Source organism: Dipteris shenzhenensis, chromosome 9, assembly GCF_047967505.1.
Source record: "Dipteris shenzhenensis isolate YYH24624 ecotype China chromosome 9, Dip_SZ_1.0, whole genome shotgun sequence".
Lineage (NCBI taxonomy): Eukaryota > Viridiplantae > Streptophyta > Polypodiopsida > Gleicheniales > Dipteridaceae > Dipteris > Dipteris shenzhenensis.
Window position 1 is genome coordinate 12271424 of NC_141604.1, and position 14742 is coordinate 12286165.

Sequence of the window (14742 nt, forward strand, 5' to 3'; positions counted from 1 at the left end):
AGAGTGTTTACCCATGAGAACACTGTAAAGGAGCTACCATTGGGGGACTTACGCTAAACTGTAAGAACCAAGTCATGGTGGAAGAACTGCAATGTACCAAGAATCAAGCCTGTAATCAAATGATGACAGTTGAGTGTTGGGAGTAGCCAAGAGGCGGTACAAGGCTGATGTATGCGTGCAGGAACCAATGCCAAAAATAGTCAACAAATGTGATTGTACAAGGACGGCATGTGTGTGTGCAAGAAGAATGCAACAATCCTGAATCCGAGGAGGAGAACTCTGCCAAGTGTCACATTGAGTGATGAAGTGCCAAATGCCAAGAGGACTGAACTGGTGTCAGATGTGTGAAAGTGAATACCGATGATTGATCCGATGGGACTGACGCCGGTGGGAACTAATCGGGTAATGTGGCAATGGGTGACTTGGTTTTGTGGAGTTGGATCTCCTCTATGGTGGTGCTAGTCTACAGCTAAACTATCGAATCGCAAAATGCAGCAAATGAATTTTATCTTAATTCATTTTAAGTGGTGGGTATGTTGCAAAGGATCAGGAGGTGGTTCCGATGTTGAGGATTGAATGTTGCTGACCTGTGGAAAACTCAAAATGCAAATTTGAGGTGCCCATTGCGTAGAGCACGAAATGGTGATCATTTTTGCATTTTGGTTCACCTCCAAATTCTCCGTGGAACAAAAGTTATGGGCATTTGAAATCTGCACCATACTTTGTCCAAAGAAGGGTAGAAAAAATGAAGTGGCACATGTGATAATGTGGCAATGTGTGGTCACTTGTAAATTACAAATGTGCCTATGAAGAGGCAACAGTGCCTAGATAGAGATTGCCAAGTGGCATGTTGAGTTGGCACTGAAGTGGCAGATGATGTGGCATGTGGGAATAAGGGATGCTGACGTGGCAGTGACGTGGCAGCCTGCTGTCATGGCATCTGTGATAATGTTGCCACGTGGCACAATTGCAACCACAGTTTGGTGTGAGGTGACTCTCAGTGAAACCGTATCTCTGCCACGTTGCTTTTCCACGTGGTAGCTTTGTTGCAGAGGAGGTCTGAGGAGGAGAATGGCGACGGGCTACGCAGAGCAATGGCGACGACATGGAGGAAGCCGCTAGAGAAGAATGGGACGAGACGCTGCCAGGAAGGATAGGGTCCATGAAGGAGAAAAGATTCAAGTAACGCTGTGAACGATGAGGATGTTCGACGGGATGCCGAGGAGAACTGGCTTGGAGTCGCTGTATGCTTGGCACTATCGTAGAGTCGAGGAGGCCAGCGCGTGTAGTGCTTGGGGGAAGGAACAGCCCCATTGTTGTGTCGTCATTTGGAGCTTGTCTGTTGTTGAGGGCTAGCGAGCTGGAGAGTCGAGGTTCCGTAGGAGCTTTGGCCGAGGCGTGAAGGAGCCTAAGGTGCAGTCGTTGACAGCCCATGAACCTTTGAGAGCTTGTCGCCTTTGCTGCTGTGGGTGAGGCGGTTGATAGATCCAAGAATTGGTTTCAAGGCTCACTCACATCCCCATAAAACCAGAAGAGAATGTGCTAAATATCGCGGATCACAAAAAACGTTCTAAGTTGTAACGCAAAGTGAGGGACAACTCCGATTGGCTCACTGTTGCAGGTGCGTATGCAGTTGTTCAGCGCTAGAGGCGAGATAGGAGCCGGGGAGCTTGTTTGGCCGAGGCTTGTTGTTGAGCACCCGTGAGCAGCCGCTTGCTGTTGAGCGGGCTAGTCGAGGAGGCCGCTCTCCGGTGAACTTTTTGCCCGTCGTTGGGCTGGTCGGAAGATGCGTTGAAGCCCGTGAGGCTGTGTGGAGCTCTGTGTAGCCGCCGCTGATGAGCCGCCGTTAGGAGCTTGGCTGCAGTTGGGCGTTGCAAGCTCTAGATGGCGGTAGATGGAGCTCGTACATGCCGTGTAGCCTGTTGAAGCGTTGTAGAAGTCGTGCAGAGCGTTGGAGCCTTCGGCCGAGTTGGAAGAGTTGTTGTGGGAGAGAGCTGTTTCCGCATGTGCCGTCTTGAAGGAGCCGTATGCAAGAGTCGTTGTAGAGGCTGACATAGAGAGCTCGAAGGAGATGTAGTCGTCGAAGTTGGCTGAGGCTTGTTGAAGGATAGAAGTAGAGCTTGAAAAGCTCACTGTGAGCTGAGTTCAAGAGGCTGTAGTCTGTGAGCTGATGTACTCGGACGAGACACAGAAGCAATTCTTCACCCACAACCAGAAATTTGTGACCTCAAAGAACCATAGCACATCACAAAGCTCAGAGCCTTGTCGACTCGAGGAGAACCTCACAGAATGAATCTCTCTCATCTCAAAAGTAAACGAGACAGAGAAGGTTGAACTTTAGTCTCTGAGAAACTGAAATGAACCTCTCCAGCATGAACAGAATTCCTCTCAAGAGGAAAATGAACTTATATCACTCTCCATAGCTCTGAATGACTAGCTTTTTGATGCAAATCGGAGAGTGGATGGAGCTCTACAAGATGAAGTAGAGCACAAATGAAGATGCCTTACAACGGAGGGCTTGTTGCCTTGACGGAACAAGGGCTTGTGCCTTGATGGAGCAAGGGCTTGACTCTCTTTCGAACGGAAACTCTCTCAATGGGAGATGCCTCATGCAAGGAGGGCTTGACACTCATCAAGGGAGTGGGGCTTTGATACCATGATAGCGGAAGTGAGAGAGGAGTGCACATGATATAACTACCTATACACTAAGTGTATTGACAATGAACATGAAGATATACATGTGAACCCCTTAGGGTTAGGGTTAGGATTTGCCCCTCTACCCTATGTGGATAGTGTTGAAGAACTGAAAGGAAATCATGAAGCTGAACACGAAATGAGAATGCTTGCTTGCTTGTGGAATGAAGAAAGGTGAGGCCCATATGTAGGCACCTCTACAGGAGCCACCAAGCTCCACAATCATCTCCTCAATCAGCTCCTAGAATCTCTCAATCATCTTATGTGGCATCTACCACCACCTAACAGTGCTTATGGGCACCTAACAGTGCCTCTAGCACACACACATAGAAACAAAGGTGTGCCTGGGGCATACACCTTGAGATATCCCATCATACCCCCCCTCAAGGGAATGCCTCAGGCAATGTCAAGGATACATCTAGTCTCATAGTTTCTCATGCCATCTCATGGTGGTCAAGGATAAATCTATGGCTAGGATCTCATGCTAGCAAGGGCTTCCCAAGGGTGTGAAGTAAACAAAAGGGATACATAAGACGTTCCAATGGTTATCTCCCCTGCATGTACATGCACATAATGTCTGCAGGAGGTACCATGGAGCAAAACACATACACATGGCCTACATCATATGGTGACCAGAGGTGTTTACAAAGCACACAATAGTTTATTCCATTCATTGTGGAGGACTATCCAGGCAGAGTACCTTGACTCAACATAAAAAGAGAGATCTGGAGCATATATGGAGATGGTTCAAAAAGCATAATCTTCATAGGAGGCCTCATCTTGTGGAGGCACATCAACTGAAAGTCGATTGGTAGTCTCTGGTTTTGTAGTTGCTTCCTTTTTGGCCTTACAATACTTTTCATGGTGATTGTTTTTGCCACAATGTTTGCAAGGATTGATCTTGAAGCAATCTTTTGAGAGGTGATTAGTCTTCCCACAATGTTTGCAAGGTGAAAACTTGCCCTTTTGAGTTTTTATGGCATAGGCTGTGTCATTGCCTCTCCGGAGTTCCATGTGCCTTTCTTCTTCTTGAAGAGGAGTAATAAGACCTTCAAGCCTCAACAATGCAAACTTAACTTTCATCTGCCATGTGTGAAAGCCTTTACCATTGAACTCATCCATATTCAAGAAGGTAGCCATGAGAGGGTCTAACCCAAAATGGGCAGTGTCTACTCTCTTTACCATTGAACTTATCCATATTCAAGAAGGTAGCCATGAGAGGGTCTAACCCAAAATGGGCAGTGTCTACTCTCTTACAATGCTAGAAAGAGTTGAAGAGCTTCAAAGTACAAGCATTTAGAGTAGCAAAGACTTGTAACCAAATTCCATACTACAAATGATGATGCTTCAACTTGCATGCTTCATAGAGGTGGCTAAATGAAAGTATTCCAAGCAAATCCAGGTATAGCAACTTAAAGGAAAGTTATAGCCACAGTTGTACAGATGCTATTCAACACTTTAAAACATCAAAAATGCTAAAGTAGCATCTAATGTAGCATCAAACTCACAACATTGTCAAAATTGTCCAAAACAAAGGCTTGAACTTGGAGGGTTTGTGTCTCACTCTTCAAAGCAAAGAAAAGAGGGCTTTCTAGGTAGAAACAAAGCTAGTATACCAGAGAAGAGCCACTGAGGAAGAGAGGCGAAATGCCGCATCATGTCGTCATAGCCAGCAGCTTGAAAGTCGATTGGTTTTTCGGCTATTTCTCCCTCCCTGGTGGACCATTTCCCTTCAAATCTAGACATGAGCTGGCTCATACTGTTGTGCAAGCTTGGCTCAAAGGAATTTTGGAATGGCTGCTCCAGCAAGTCGCATTGCAAGAAATGGCATCAAGAAGAAGATGACTGTTGCATGCTTTTGTGGGAACCATTATCTAATTCCTGTGACATGGAAGTTCGCCCATAGGAAGGGTTTCTCTAGCCAGAAGGACCTTGGGAATGGTTGCCTGTAGGTAGAGAACTCAGCCCTCCAAGTGGTTGGGCAGAAAGGGGCAAAATGGAGAGGAAGATGAAGAAGAAGAAGAAGATGACATGGCACAAATGGGCTCAAGGAGGATCATAGTGCTCTAATACCATGTTGAAGAACTGAAAGGAAAGCATGAAGCTGAACACGAAATGAGAATGATTGCTTGCTTATGGAATGAAGAAAGGTGAGGTCCATATGTAGGCACCTCTACATGAGCCACCAAGCTCCACAATCATCTCCTCAATCATGTCCTCAATCAGCTCCTAGAATCTCTCAATCATCCTATGTGGCATCTACCACCACCTAACAATGCTTATGGGCACCTAACTGTGCCTCTAGCACACACACATAGAAACCAAGGTGTGCCTGGGGCATACATCTTGAGATATCCCATCAGATAGTGCAATTTACACTATCTTTTACAGTCATACCATGCCAGGAATTGAGAGCTGGGCTCTTGCACATTGAGACAAATGCTGACAAATGGGCACAAAATGGACGAGGTGGTGAGTGGCATGAAAAATCGTTGGGGAGCATTGTGATGCATGGGCGTGCAGAGAAATGGGCAGATAAATGGAACAAAGTTGACACAGCTATGCTGCTACAACAAGGGCGTTGGACGTCTAGCATGAGAAGTAAGGAAAACCTTAAACTTCCCCTTTTTTTCACACAATATATGAATAATGACATTAATAGAGGGTTGAAATGGATCAATACCCAACACTGTGGTCATGCCTATTAATACTGAAGCATCTCGGCGTTTTCAAATATTTCAGCTCATTTGATTTCTGTAGCTACACATACTCAGTTCTTAAACACTATTGAGTGATTGTTCCAAGTAGCTCTTTGTATAATTTATAACATTTCTGACACATGGCTGTGATCATAATGAAGTTGACCTAGTTGAGGTGTCTAACGTCTTTTAATTCATTTCAATTCAATAGATCATAGCAAGACTCCAAATTTGAAAGTAAAACTTGAAATCTTAACTCCCATGCCAAAGGCTTTTAATAGAATTCAGGCTAGACTTGGTGATTTGTTAATAGGACAGCCAATCGTTGGACTTATAGGCTGTCCTGATGTGTGGGATTGGCCTATCTTGTACCAGGATTAGCTGGATCTCTCTAGAAAGACATCCCATACCCAAAAGTCAGAAAAACCTACCTTTTAGGCACACCTTGCTTTTCTTGCAAGTCCTTTTCTTAAACTTTAGGCATGCATAAAGCTATCCTTGTACACAACCGAACATTTACTTCAGTAAAGTTGTGCCACAAAAAGTTCTCTGCCCTAGAGAGCTCACCTTAAAGAGAGAAGACTTTGATACATTTGAGTGCATGCAAGGCACAGATGTCAGAACGCCTTACTCCCCACCACATGTGGTGAGTGTTAAATATTTGGAATTAGTGCTCCCTATATTCCTTCGTCAATCTAGGAAGTCCCACATGGCACTAGTACATGATGGAGATGAGCTACTTGGTCTATTGGCCTCGACATCCCCCTTCCAGTCCTGCGTCTCTACTGTGTTCTCCTCTTCTATGTCTGCTGCTTCCTCAACCCACTTGGCCCTCATACTTGAGCTTCTCCTTCCCTGTTTTTGTTTTTGCTAATGAGTGCCTCCTCCTCGTTGGATCTTACCAATTGGTTCTAGATTCTCAACATACGAGGCCCCCATGCAAAGGTAAAGAGTGTAAGACAAATGGAAAATTCAGCCATCTATGGATGAGATTTGGACATGGAAAAATGGCCATTCAATGCAAAAGATATGGATATGCATCATTCCATGATGCTCATGTGGCACTTTTCTCAGCCTAGACTCCAAAATCGAAAATTGTCAAAGGGAAAGCATGCGTGCGTGCGTGTGTGTGTGTGTGTTTGTGTGTTACAATGCTTGTTAGAACATCTTTTCCTTTGGTTGATTTGCAATTCATTGATTTTGATGAAACCATTTGCTCGAATCTCGTAGACAAAATTTCTGCAAACACTATTTCTCTCTCTCTGTCTCTGCCTCTCTCTACAAATACACTAAGGCCCAGGACAATAGTTGGGCTGGACCCCCCCGAAGGATTTTATTACTTGAGAGAAGAAGAAATACATAGTTCAGCATGGAAGCTATTCATACCCAAAAATCCAAACGTAAAATCCATCATTACATGAGCTCTTAGACTCCCTTTCTTGGCAACAAGCCACTTGTCAAATTCTACATTACTTTCCTAATTACATGCCACTAAGGGCAACTCTAGAGTCTTTGAAGCACTTGATCACGCAAATCGCCTCCTAGAGTCTTGTTAGGCTCTCGTAGCGCTTAGGAAAATAATTCTTCCTAGTACCTGCAATAATTAATTAAAGCGCACCACCATGGCACCCATTAATTATCAGCGCTTTGCATGCAAATAACACATTGTGGACTAATTCTAGTCATAGTGGGTGTCCCCACTAAACACATGTGCACACTGAACAAATATAAAAATATATATTTATTCTCTGGTTGATCGAAGTCAACGCTCTTGATTATAATTAAGGGGCTTTGATCTAGGGTCGAGGCGCCTTAATTATAGTCAAGTCTCTCCAATCGAAGTTGGCACAACTCTCCAATTGAAGTTGGCACATCTTGGTTAACCATAGTTAACCCTCTTGGCACATGCCAAGTCTCATTGACCAAAGTCAACACTCTTTGACCATAGTCTGCTCTGTAGTTCCGTAGTTAACCCTCTTGGTAATAAACAAAGTCTCCCCAACCAAAGTCAGGATTACTCGACCAGAGTCAAGTATCTTTGATCGTAGTCAATTCTTTGACCATTAAAAGAACTCTTTGACCATAATTAACACATATGAAAACTCTTTAATTATGATCAAATAAATGGTCAGCTGTACTTTGACTTAGGATATTTACATTGTGGTGACATTCCCTCAACTTCTATTCAGTTGACCTCAACTGAAAAGCTTCCTTGTAAACATCCAAAAGCTGTGGATGATCGGATAACATGTCTTCATCCATCCACTTGGCATCCAATGCTGTATAATTCTTGAATTTTACAAGATACCTGTAAAACTCCTTGCCCTGAGGGCCTTTGCGTACAGTATGATACACAATTTGCTCTGGCTGAAAGACCTCCTCCAGCTCATCCACTTCTGGTGGATCCTCTGATACTAGCTTTGTAGGCTCTGGCCCCTGGAATTTCTTTAGAAGACTGACATGGAATGCATTGTGAATCCTCCAATGCTCTGGCAATGCTAACCTGTATGCAACCTCGTTTATTCTTTCTGTAACCCTGAAAGGGCCATAATATCTGGGAGATAACTTTGCATACACTTTTTGTTTGCCTTTGAACCTATGGAGCCTAGCTTTCTCGAACTTCAAAAGTACCCAATCCCCTTCCTTGAGATCTAACTATCTCCTATGCTTATTTGTAGCTCTTTAATGTTTCTCTTGAGACCTTTTAATTGCTACCCGGACTTGGCTATAAGCTGTCTGGAGGTCTCTCATAAACTGATCAGCTGCAAATATTTCATCCTTGGTCCTCAGGGTAGGTGGTAGAATCACCTTTCCATAGATGACTTCAAAGGGGTCTTTCCCTGTAGAGTTGTGTACTGTATTATTGTAAGCAAACTCTACCAATGGTAGGTACTTTTTCCTGTCTGAACCTTGGTCACCCACGTAGCATTTCAGCATATCCAATGCTGTAGAATTTGCTACTTCACTTTGACCATCTGTCTAGGGATGGAAAGAAGAAGAAAAATTCAAATTCGTCCCCATATTATCAAATAAAGCTCTCCAGAATAGACTAGTCATTTTGGGATCTCGATCACTGACAATGGACTTAGGCATACCATGAAAAGCTTAGCCATATGATCTGCCTTTATGGTTTTGTGAACCGGAATAAAATGAGCTTGCTTGCTGAATCTATCAATGATAGTCCAAATCCCATCATTCCTTGAGTTCGATCTTGGCAAATAAAAAATGAAGTCCATTGTAATACTTTCCCACAGTGCCTGAGGCACGAGAAGAGGCATAAGTAGGCCAGGTGCCTTCTGTCTATCATACTTCACTTTTTGGCATGTAAGGCATTCAGTAACAAACTGATGTATATCTTTTCGCATTCCTGGCCAAAAGAAATACCTCTCTAGTGCTAGAGTTGTTGCTGTAATTCCTCTATGTCCAGCATAGGGAGGTTCATGGCATTCCTCCAAAATCTTTTTCCTCATCTCCTGGGTGATGCATAGGCAGTCATCTTTCATTAGATACCCATCTTTCAGAGAATAGTGACTGGTGGACTGCCCCTCTTGCATTTGGTGTAAAATCTCACCAAAATCTGCATCATTAGCATATTGCTCCCTCATGCCTTCCAGTTCCTGATGATAAGCAATAGTCACATTGTTGACCTAGGGTCTTTGGGACAAGGCATCTGCCACTTTGTTTCGAATTCTTGGGGTATGGACAATCTGAAAATGATACATTGACAGCATATTTGCCCATTTCATATGCTTTTCGGAAAGCTTTGTCTGAGTTAGAAAAGATCTCAAACTTTGGTGATCTGTTTCAACAGTAAAATCTACACCCAAAAGATAGTGCTTCCATGTGTTCACAACATGAACTATAGCCAACAATTCTTTTTCATAGATTCCTAGATATCTTTCAACATCACTCCATCTTCGGCTCTCGTATGCTACTACATGTCCATTCTAATGTAATGCAGCCCCAACACACTCTCTATAGGCATCACAATCAATATCAAAAGGTTGATAAAGATCCAGGACTACAAGAATAGGCTCTGTAGTCAACTTCTCCTTGAGTGTATTGAATGCTTTCTTCTGTGATATTCTCCATGTGAAGGCTACATTTTTCTTAGTAAGGTCATGTAGTGGAGCTGCTATATTAGCAAAATGCCTGATGAATCTCCTATAATAGGAGCAAAGTCCCAAAAAACTACGGACTTTATGCACAGTTTTTGGCTCAGGCCATTCTTGGATGGCTCGGAACTTTGCAGGATCCATCTGTATCCCATGCTTGGATATTATATGCCCCAGATAATGGATCTCTTCCAAAAGAATTCACTTTTCTTGCTATTGGTAAAAAGTTGATGATTTCGAAGTTCTTGGAAAACCAAAGCAAGATGTTCCCTATGTTCTTCTTCTGTCTTTGAAAAGACTAGGATATCATCAAAGAAAGTACCCGTGAAATGCTTGTACTTTCGAAAGATGCGATCCATCATTCTATTGAATGTGGCTAGAGCATTTGTCAACCCAAAAGGCATTACTAAGTATTCATACAACCCGAATGTAGTGCGAAAAGCTGTCTTATGCACATCTTGCGGTTGTATCTTGACTTGATGATAGCCACTCTTCAAGTCTATCCTGCTGAAAATTGTTGCTCCTTTGAGCTGGTCAAGGACATCATCTATGCGTGGTATCGAAAATCTATTTTTGATGGTCATCTTATTCAATGCATGATAATCAATGCACATTCGAAAAGAACCATCTTTCTTCATTACTAGAAGTACTGGGGAGCAAAAGGGAGACGAGCTGGGCTAAATCAACCCTTTGGACAGCAAATCCTGCACCTGAGTCATAATCTCCTCTCTCTGAGTCACACTGACTCTATAAGGTAGTCTATTTGCTGGCTCACTACCAGGCATTAACTCTATTTGATGATCCTCTGGTCTCTCTGGGGGTAACTCCCCTGGCAAAGCATCGAAAAAGCAATCTTTAAAGTTTACAGGAAACTGAAATTTATCTTTGTCTGCATCATTCATTTCAGCATGCATATCATTCTCTTTTTCTTTTACAAAAACCATGTATGTGGAAATTGCAGACTTTATTGCTTTACCACATGTAACATTAGATACAATGGGGATAGTCTCCCCTTTATTCTTGGCAACTAAATGCTAGTTTTTCCCCCTATGGATAAAACTGAGCACCCTCTTAGGTTATTCTATCGTTACTTCCTTTCGATGGAACCACGGTGTACCAAGTACAACATCATGCTGCTTGAAAGGAGAGATTAAGAAGTCCTCCTGTATACGAAGCTTTCCAATCAAAGGAGTAACTTGCACTTGATTCCCTTGGAACATTTGATCAGCATCAAGAGCTCGGCCTAGCTCTTTAGTTTTTATTCCTAATCTGAGGGCTAAATCTTCAGATATGAAATTGTCTGTAGACCCTGGATCAAATAGGATTAATGCTTGCTGATCTCTTATCTTTCCCCATGATAGCAAAAGCTTTTTTCCTTTGGGTCTAAGGTACTCCCCAAAACATCAGGGACTCCTCCCACCATTGGCCTCAGTGGTACTTGTGGCTTTTTCTGCTCCTTAGAACCCGAAGGCTTCTCAAGGCACTGGGCAGCCATATGTCCCTCTTTCCCACATTTAAAGCATTTCCCATCTCTGCGGAATTTAGCTATCTGTTCAGGAGTGAATGGGGATTTGCCTTTATATAACTTTGAAAACTGAGTACCCCTCGGCTTCTAAGTGTGAAACCCTTTCTTTTCAACCTTGGGATACTCTTTCTTTTCTGATTTTGAAAAATCAGTGTTCTTTCTTTCAGCATGTCCTGCATGCAAGGATAGTACCATGGATGGATCTTGTAATGGCACAAGACTGGCTACTGAAGCTGAATGCATAAGGTCTTGAATGTTCTTTGCCCCCAAAGCATGCACTATTGCCTAGATTCTTGGACTGAGGCCTGCTTTGTACTTCCTCATTTGGGTTCCTTTGGAGATCTTTTTGAAAGGTGCAACCTGCAAATAAGCATCCCAAAACTTTTGGTTGTACACATCCACTATATCTTCTGCATCCATATGCAAATTGTCCCAATCTTGAAGAACATGATCTCTAAACTGTTTAGGCATAAACTGCTGGTAGAAGGCCTTCCACCTCTTTGGGGCTGACCCATCTGTGGTCTGTGCACTCCACCATGCACTAGCTGTCGCTGTCAAGTGCAAACTGACCATTCTTATCTTGGAGGATTCTGAAAACTTTTCTTAACCGAATGCAGCATGAAACTGCCTGATGAACTACAATGCTTTGTTTGAATGACCATATCGTCCATTATAGGTCATAAACTTGACAGATTTGCCTCCCTCTTTGAATTCCTTGGTGTTTATGGAAGACTTACTCTTCTCTTTGTTTCCTTCTTTTCCTGGATGGTTTATCTGATAAAGAAGAAGATACAGAAGTCGAGCTCGAGGTAGACGGTGAAGGACTGGGAGATCGGTGATGATGCCTTGATCTCTTCCAACTATGAGACCGCCCCTATGAGATCTCTCTCTCTCTCTCTCTCTCTCTCTCTGGCTGTACACGAGAGTGTGCCTCTGGCATTGGCACATCATAAGCTGCATTAGGCATATTTTCTACTTGAAATAAATGCTGAGCTCTTGGATGCCTTTTCAGATTTTCCATCTCTTGCATACGAGTGCGTACCATCTGCTCAAATTCTTACTGATTTTGCTGCACACTTCTCTATCTTGGATGTGCATCCCTATCTTGTGAATCCCATTGGATAGGTGGTTGAGCTATTCTCTTATAACTCGTCTGAGATTTGCAAGTTTCTCACACACACTATGTAGGCAACTGTTGCACACTGCCTTTGCTTTTCAAAGAGAAAAATTACCTCAACAAGAGGTGTCTTGCATTCACAATCTATGCTAGTACGGGCTATCCACTCAAGGCATATACCCACAATGTTGCCAAGGCATCAACAACTATATTGCCCCTTTTTTGGCTATTGCAAAAAACACTAAGTATGCATCTGATTCCCTTTTCCTGAGCACAAAGGCATGCATTCCTTTACTTGTGCAAATCTCTAATTTTTCTCTAATTTCCTTTTTTTCTGATTGAAAATACTCTCTCAAATAGGTGAAAAGTGCTAGCAGAAGCAGTCTCTACAACTATCTTTTTTTTTTAAAGGAATAGTAAGTAGATGAAGTAACCGATTGGTTACTCTAACCAGACTGACTGGTTCTGGTCTGGTTAGTTTGCAACTAGACTAACTGGACTGGTTACAGTGACCAGATTGGTTTGGTTGGATCAACTAACTAGACCTCTAACTAGTCTACTAATCAAGGTTAGGTTAGATAAACCCATAGTCTGCCACATTAGCCACCTGTTTGTCATGTGTCAGTGCCACAACAGGATCTAGCTGCCACATGTACTACCACATCAGCACTTGTACATGCATGCCACCTGGCTGCGATGTCAGCTCACACGTGTGGCCACCACGTCACCTATGTGCCACGTGTGTTGAATTGCCAAGAGTATCTCTGCCACGTCTGCTCAGTACACGTGTCTGCCATGTCACAAAAACCACGTCACCCTAAGGTTAATCCTTGGGCTGAAGATGGGCGACAGATTTTCTCACAGCGTCGTGCATCGCAGAAGCCTATGTGAAGGTCCGTATGCGGGATCTTTCTCATGGAGGGGTGTCGGTTGCTTTTCTAAAATCCCACAAGACTCGTCCTACTGAAATGCTTATGACCCCCAAACGGAATCGTCGTCAACTCGACCAAGGCATCCTGCTGGTCATCGCTAAAAAACACCCTACGCTACCTCAAAGCTTATGGTTGTGCAAAGGTTTCCCAAAATGTTCATGCGTGCACATGTGCTCTGTCCAAGTTCTTCCTTCAGATGATTGTGGGCGGAAGTATTTGGAGCTCTACGTCAAGGATTAGCATCGTCCATCTCCTCTGTCCATCGCGTCACGCATTTCTGTCCTATGGATAGCTAGTGTGCCACTAATTCTCCATCTGGTTGTCATGTAATCATTTACTCTGGCCTCTCCATCTTGCCCGTCAGCCCGCTTCATGGACAATTGAAGACAACACAAGCCTTCCAATTAGAAGACTTGGTCTTGGATTGTCAGCCTTTGAAGAAAGGGCCTGATCCTGAGCTCTGATACTAATGAAACCATCTGCTCGAATCTCATAGACAAAATTTTTGCAAACACTATCTCTCTCCCTCTCTTTCTCTTTGCCTCTCTCTACAAATACACTAGGGCCCAGAACAACAGTTGGTCTGGACCCCCCTGAAGGGTTTTATTACTTGAGAGAAGAAGGAATACATAGTTCAGTGTGGAAGCTGTTCATACCCAAAAATCCAAATGTAAAATCCATCATTACATGAGCTCTTAGGCTCCCTTTCTTGGCAACAAGCCACTTGTCAAATTCTACATTACTTTCCTAATTACATGCCACTAAGGGCAACTCTGGAGTCTTCGAAGCACTTAGTCACATGAACCGCCTCATAGACTCTTGTTAGGCTCTCGTAGCGCTTAGGAAAATAACTCTTCCTAGTACCTGCAACAATTAATTAAAGCGCACCACCATGGCACCCATTAATTGTTAGTGCTTTGCATGCAAATAACACACTATGGACTAATTCTAGTCACGGTGGGCATCCCCACTGAACACATGTACACACATAACAAATATAAATATATATATTTATTCTCTGGTTGACCAAAGTCAACGCTCTTGATCATAATTAAGGGGCTTTGATCAAGGGTCGAGGCACCTTAATTATAGTCAAGTCTCTCCAACCGAAGTTGGCACATCTTGGTTAACCGTAGTTAACACTCTTGGCGCATGCCAAGTCTCATTGACTGAAGTCAACACTCTCTGACCATAGTCTGCTCTGTAGTTCTCTGGTTAACCATAGTTAACCCTCTTGGTAATAAACCAAGTCTCCTTGACCGAAGTCAAGTTTACTTGATCAGAGTCAAGTATCTTTGACCGTAGTCAATTCTTTGCCCATTAAAAGAACTCATTGACCATAATTAACACATATGAAAACTCTTTAATTATGATCAAATAAATGGTCAACTGTACTTTGACTTACGATATTTACATTGTGGTGACATTGATGTGTGTTTTTGTGTGCACGTGCACATGCACGTGCTATGCCGGTCGTTAGAAATCAACCAACAAAGGGTACGCACAGTGGAAGACTAATCGAATAGCCGAGGAGCTCACACAGTGTGTGTTGGGAGTGGAATCACAAACTTCTTTAACTTATGTGCATCAAATAGATGTGCAGACTCATCAATAGACAATAATCGAGCCCGATAGAGAAGCTACCAAAAGAATATATATT

General features: G+C 43.1%; 1 protein-coding gene across 4 annotated transcripts in view; it reads left to right on the top strand.

Annotated features, from left to right (window-relative positions):
* LOC147898209 (uncharacterized) overlaps positions 1 to 14742 on the top strand; it is a 71751-nt gene that overhangs the window by 15123 nt on the left and 41886 nt on the right. For 2 of the 4 annotated variants that reach the window (XR_015541537.1, XR_015541538.1), the window contains exon 2: positions 5100 to 5295. The exons of the other annotated variants lie outside the window; for them this stretch is intronic. The gene's annotated coding sequence lies outside the window, so the exon portion shown is untranslated. The remainder of the gene's footprint in view (positions 1 to 5099; positions 5296 to 14742) is intronic. 4 annotated transcript variants of the gene reach the window in all.